The sequence below is a fragment of the Peromyscus maniculatus genome, chromosome 19 (assembly GCF_049852395.1).
Source record: "Peromyscus maniculatus bairdii isolate BWxNUB_F1_BW_parent chromosome 19, HU_Pman_BW_mat_3.1, whole genome shotgun sequence".
Classification (NCBI taxonomy): domain Eukaryota; kingdom Metazoa; phylum Chordata; class Mammalia; order Rodentia; family Cricetidae; genus Peromyscus; species Peromyscus maniculatus.
In genome coordinates, this window is record NC_134870.1 from 10,725,856 (window position 1) to 10,732,677 (window position 6,822).

Consider the following 6,822-nt stretch of genomic DNA (forward strand, 5'->3'; position numbering starts at 1 on the left):
CTGCCTTTACAATGCAAAGGTCAGTGAGAGAAGAGGGATGTGAGGGTTATGGGCAAAGATCCTTGGGCTGCCCTGGATGTGGAACATTCTTCAGTTGAGCTGGGATCTGTGAAGAGGACAAGAGGCACTTTGAAACCTCTTTGAACTAAATTCAATATCTAACTAATGTGGGAAATTTCAGCTCTTTAGGAATGATTAACTAGCACTTTTGCATATCAAGGAACACCAGCACCACACTCTCCAAAGCAGAAGGCCTCTTCCACTCTCCCTTCCTCTTCCCAGACATGCCTAGCATCAGGGCATCTGTGCTTTCCACATCTTGACTATTTAGATGAGGGCCTGAAGCAAGACAAGCTTGGGGACTGTCTGAAGCCACCTCCTAGCAGAGGACAAAACCAAGACTCAGATTCTGTTCTCCTGTGTCTAAGACCCAGGAATTTGTCTCAAATGACAGTGCTTTGTGTCAGATCAGACTGCAGTTTAAGGTACATCACCTGCTGTGGTATATCAACTTTTTAACTCTAAATCTATGCTGATTTAAGAGACTGGGTAGTGGCTTGGTTACAGTCATCCTTAGCATTCCAACTTGCCCCCTTGCGACCTAGCCAATATGCAGGAAATCTTGGACTGCTCCGGACCCTGACAAAGTCATGTGCTCATTGCTATGGAGTCTTTCTGCACATGTGCCATGTCCCCTCATAAACGGGGACAGGGACAGCTCTCTCTCTCTCTCTCTCTCTCTCTCTCTCTCTCTCTCTCTCTCTCTCTCTCTCTCTCTCTCTCCCCTCCCCCACATGAGGTCACATCTGCATTTCCTCTCTCTTCCCATTTCCCATCTCTTTTTCTCTTCTCTTCTTCTTCCTCTTCTCTCCTCAGCTCCCTTCTCTCCCTTCCCCCCAATAAAACTCTCCATATGAGTGTGGTCTACAGAGTATATATCTCACCATGGCTTCCACCTCTGTGACTGCCACAGGACGTTTTAAAAATACAACATTCATAATAACAGTCATCAGTTCAAGAAGGTGTTTTGATGAAGTTCACAATCGCGTTAGTGGTCTAAGTGCAAAATTATTTTTAAAGAAATTGTTTTCTAGATCCTCAGCTTTCATACATGTGTAGGTAGACCCATATATTAGGAGAACATTCTTTCCTCAAGTCAACATACCTGAGCATACCTTTGAACTTGAGCTATCAAGATAGTTCTTCTCCCCCAAATTTCCCTTTAAAGTAATTCACACTAACCACACGATTCACAGTAACCATTCACCCTTGACAAACAGAACTAAGATGCATTACAATGCACTTTAAAATTGTCTGAGAAAATAGACTGGGAGATAATCCCAGATGTGATGGCGGCATTGACCCAACAGCTCTTGAAGAACCCTTTGGAAGTAAAGTGGTTTTGAAAAGGTCGGCAAAACTAGGCATCCACTCTGTAAGACTCAGATTGCTTTATAGATTTAGGTCATACAAATCAGAATACATTTGAAGAATTATCTAGGCATGGTGGCACAGGCCTGTACTCCTAGATACTCAGAAAACTGAGGCTTGAGGAGCATAAGCAGAGGACCACCTAAGCAACTTAGTGAGATCCTGTCTCATACTAAAAAGTACAACAGACCTGGAGCTACAGCTCTGGGTTGAACACTTGCCTAGCAGGCCCAAGGCCTGGGTGTCTGTCTGTCTTCAGTGATGAGAAGAGAATCTAATGATCCTGGCAAGGGAAAGATCCAGTGATGCTGTCTACACACTAATGTGAACAAATTCCCTAGAACTGCACATACAATTAAAGGATGAAGTCAAATGAAGCATGATGTGAAGCTTGTTTAATTCTAATAATAGGCTTATCCAAATGAGTTTTGGAAAACGCCATCCATCTTTAACCACACATTTCTGATCAACTTTTACTTTCTACCATTTTCTTCTCTCACATTAAAATCTCCACATTTAGACATTGTCTGTGAATTATGCTGCCCTTTCTAATTGTAAAGCTAACCCAATCAATTACTTCATCAATAGAAACAAGATACTGGACTTCAGGGAAAGACAGGAAGTAAACAAATCCCAACTCTTAAAGCATTTAGTCATCTATTGTTTTTCTAATGGATGATGTGAGCTTCAAGTAACAGCAACATTTAGATTCCAGTTGCCCACCCTTAAAATGATACAAATATTATTTTAAGCTTTCAATATTTATAATACGTGAGAGTTTATTTATCCTTTGCAACTAAGTGGCCTTACAAGAAAAGATTTCAGCTGTCAGCCACGGTAGAAAGAACTGAGGAAGCACATCTTTCATTTCAAATATTGTTAGGATTTCATGAATAAAAGCTGCAAGATAATGCAAGCAGTCAATACATATACTAATAGAGAGCCTGGGGCACAAATAGATGGTACCAAAACTCGGAAAAAATAAAGCAACTTGATAAAATGCTACTAGATGATTCAAATGCATCTTTAGGTGTTGAATAGAAATCAGCAGCAGCAGGATGGGGCCATATTCATCTGCTGTCCTAACACTGCATAGGTAGGTAATGCAATGTTAACCTCGTAGGCAGGCTTGGAGGCAGGGAGAAACCAGGGGGAGATTTTTTCCATTGCAAAGTGAAAATTACCCGGCAAATCTCTACTTGATTTATAAGCAGGACCCAGCGAAGACTCACTCTCACTGCTTTCAAGTTAAATTAGACTATCGGTTGATTATAGCTCTGATGCACCCAGCCCTGCTCGTCTTCACCAAAGGTGGGTGGGGATACACGGTAATGATGCTCCTGTGGCTCTGTCAGAGCCGAGATGGAGTCAGGAAGAGAGGAGGGAAACGAACAAGAAAAGAGCCAAGGGAGAACGGAAGAAGGTGGAGCAGAGAGACAGTTGGGTCCTGAAGATGAGGACCAAAGTTTTCAAGTGTGGAGGGGGATCACAAGTGTGGTTAGGTGTGTGTTTGTATATGCGTGTGAGGGCTACATGTGTGTTTGTGTGCAGGGCTACATGTGTGCACAGGTGTGTGTTTGTGTGAGAGGTTACAATGTGCGTGTGTGTGTGTGTGTGTGTGTGTGTGTGTGTGTGTGTGTGTGAACATGGAAGTCAGAGGAAAACGCCAAGTGTTGTTCCTTTGATGCCTGCCACTTTTTAAGAGACGGGATCTTCCACTGGTCTGGAACTCACCAGGTAGCTAGACTCGCTGACCAGCAAGCTTCTAGGGCCCACCTGTCTCTGGCACCCATGTAACCACCCACAGGATTACAAGCCTACATCACCATACCTAGCTTGTAACATGGGTCTTGACATGGAATTGAACACAGGTTCTCAAACTTGGGAGGCAAGAGACTTAGCCACAGAGTCATCTCCCACAAATTTTCTAGGTAATGATCTCACATGCAGAGGTCACTGACCTAATGTTACTAAGGTGGGAATTGGATGTGAGCTTTCCTCTTCAGTCCTCACAGTGGAGTGTGTGTGGTTCTTACCAAAATGAACAAATAGCTACTGCAATATACATGGCAGCCACCAAGCAGTTATCTACAGTCTTCACTACACAGACCCTTACCACAGTAATCACTGAGCACAAAAAGCTAATTGTAAATGTGTATGTATACTTTCTTCTGATCAACTTCAATTGTATAATTACATGTTTGAAAAAAAAACAAATGGAAATTGTCACTCTGGACAGTAAGATTCTGTTTGATTTGAAACTCCTCATCCTGTTCATTCTGTTCTTCCTTGTCCCAACATGTCTATAGACTCTTCACCAGCTATGGAATAGTGGTTTTATTTTCTTATGCATGTATGTGTACATGTGTGCATCCGTGTGCATCCGTGTGTGTGTGTGTGTGTGTGTGTGTGTATGTGTGTGTGTGTGTGTGTGTGTGTGTGTGTGTGTGTGTGTGTGTGTATTTTACTAGAAATTGAACCTGGGGCCCTAAAAATGTTAGTCAAAAGCTCTAACACTGGATTACAGCCTCAGTCTTATTTCTAAGTTTCTGAACTCAAAGGTTTCCCAATTCAAGAACACCAAAAGTCCTACCTCTTTTTCTTAGTTCTGTGTTTCCTTCTCTAGCATAGACCTCCAGAGGCTGCTACAGTCTCATTAGAACTCTCACATCCCCGCTCACCACAAAGATGTGGCATAGTGGTGTGTGAAATGAAACCAATTATTCTCTGTAATGTTTTTCTGTTTTTACTGTATTTCTTCATTGTTTTATAAATGTATTTGTTGACAAAATGTAGCTGAAGTTTTCTCTAGTCCTGCCAGTCCCACAGACCCTGCAACCGCTTATAAAATAATCACTCAAAAGCTTATATTAATTAAACTGCTCGGCCAATAGCTCAGGCCTACCACCGACTAGCTCTTACACTTAAACTCAGCCCATTTCTGTTAATTTATATGTCGCCACATGTTCTGTGGCTTTATCTGTTGCCTTTACATGCTACTCCCCGGATGGCAGGATGGCATCTCCTCTCAGCCTTCCTGTTCTCACAATTCTCTTCTCTGCTTGTCCTACCTATACTTCCTGCCTGGCTACTGGCAAATCAGCATTTTATTTATACAGAGCACTATCCACAGCAACACAAGTTCTTATATACTTGTATCATAAGCTGGCCTCAAACTCACCATGTAGGCATGGGTGAAATTGAACTTCCAATCTTCCTGTCTCTATCTCCTGAGCATTCCAATGACAAGTGTGATCACCACACCCAGTTTTATATGGTGCTAGGAATCAAGCCAGGGCACTCTATTGATTGAATTACATCCCCAGTACAATAACATATTTTTATATGTGATGTATGTGTGCATCATTATAACACATTATATTATATATACAGCATATGTATTGATTTTTCCATTCCAGAAAGATATTTGTTCTCATGATCAAGTATCTCTTTTATCTGCACATTTTCCTCGGGTTTTGGTTTTCTTTATGCTGTCACAGATGGAAACCAGGGTGTCAAAATACACAAAGTAAGTGCTGTACTATTGAGCTACATCCCCAGACCTGCCCTGAACTTCTAATCATTTATTCCCCCCCACCCCCTCCTTCTTTTCCTGTCATTCTTTCTCCACAATACCCTTCTCCTATCCTTGTTGATTGTATGTTTAGTCTTGGTTTTAAAAAAAAAACTCCCGTGTAGTTAACCCTCGAACTGCACCAGGCCTCTGACAAGTTATTGAAAATCGAATCCACCATTGCAATGTTCCCCTCCTCAGTAACATCTTCGCTGACTCTTACAACCTGACACACACCATGTACAAAGTTAACAAGGACCCCTGCCTCAAGATCCCAAGATCCTCCCAGTCCCCATTCTCCCTGACTTCCTTCCAACCCAAGGTCATTAACTACTGCTGCTTTGCCTGGCTTCTCCTCACTCTGCGTCCTTTCTGTTCCTGCCCCTTCCTGCCGCTGCTCTTGTGTCGCAGCCCTCTCTGCCTTTGTCTTCCATGCACAAAAACCAAAACCAAAACCGTACACTCAGCCCAGGTTCTGCTCGCTGCCTTGCTTCTATTATCGTCTCCTTTCTGACACACGACTTCACATAGCCCAAGTCAGCTTCCTACTTGCTATGCTGCTGACTAGAGCCTTGAACCCCTGACTCTCCTGCCTCTGCCTCCCAAGATCTGGAGCAAAAAGTATGTGCCACGACTACTGTGCTCTTTTTTTTTCCCTCAAATGACTTAGATTTAATCACCGGAAGCAAACGAAATGGAAAGCTTACAATCGAGAAGAGACACCTGTCAGTGCTTTTTGCAAACTGAGATGGAACAGACTGGGGGCAACTTGATCCTTTGCAAACAAAGATGTCCACAGTGTTCCTGGAACTCTGGCTCGGGAAAAGGGAGACTTTTGTTTTTTAAAACTGTTTCATTTGGTGTTCACATTTCCTTCAGCTCTGAATAACAATACTCTGTGTAGAAATCACAGTTTTATATTTTATATTTGTCTTACTTAGGGTTTCTATTGCTATGGCTGTGAAGAGACCCCATGACCACAGCAAACGAGTATCCTTTAATTAGGGAGCTTAGTGTCAGAGGTTTAGTCCATTATCTTCATGGCTGGACAAGGTGACATGCAGGAAGACACGGTGCTGGAGAAGGAACTGAGACTTCTTCTATGTCTTGATCCACAGACAGAGGAAGGGAACTATATATCCCACACTGAGTGTAGCTTGAACAAAGGAGGTGTCAAAGCCCACCCCCACAGTGACACACTTCCTCTAACAAGGCCACACCTACTCCAACAAAGCCACATCTCCTAATAGTGACGCTCCCTTTGGGGGCCATTTTCTTTCAAACCACTGCAGTATTTGTTGAAAACATTAGAAGTATGAATGAAAAGAAGAGACTTGGCTCAACATTTTACAATAGTATTCTCCTGCTGAATTTTGTTTCTCTAATCCCATCATTTTCTGAGGAACAATCCCCTGCTTCTGCATCTCCACCAATACATAAAGGCAAGCTCATATCACACCATCTACCAACTCTTCCCTCTGCGTATGAGTCTCATCAGCTCTTTGCTAGTATCTCCATCCTCCATGCTTAGCACTATCTCAGCACAGTGTTCATGTTCCCTGCCCTTCTTAAGCAACTGCTAACTCTCAAGTACCACAACATTGAGCACTTCTCTTGCAACTTCCTTTCACAGTAATGGTGTATTTAAAGACAATGCTTTTGTCATCCCATGACATTCCTTAACTCCAAATATGTTATAAAAGGTACCTCATGACCTGCCCCCAATTGCCATTCCAGACCTTATCTCCATGGTGTTTCTAACTTCCTGACAATAATAGTTACCATCACCCTCTCCTCTGAAACTCAGTGACTTAGCA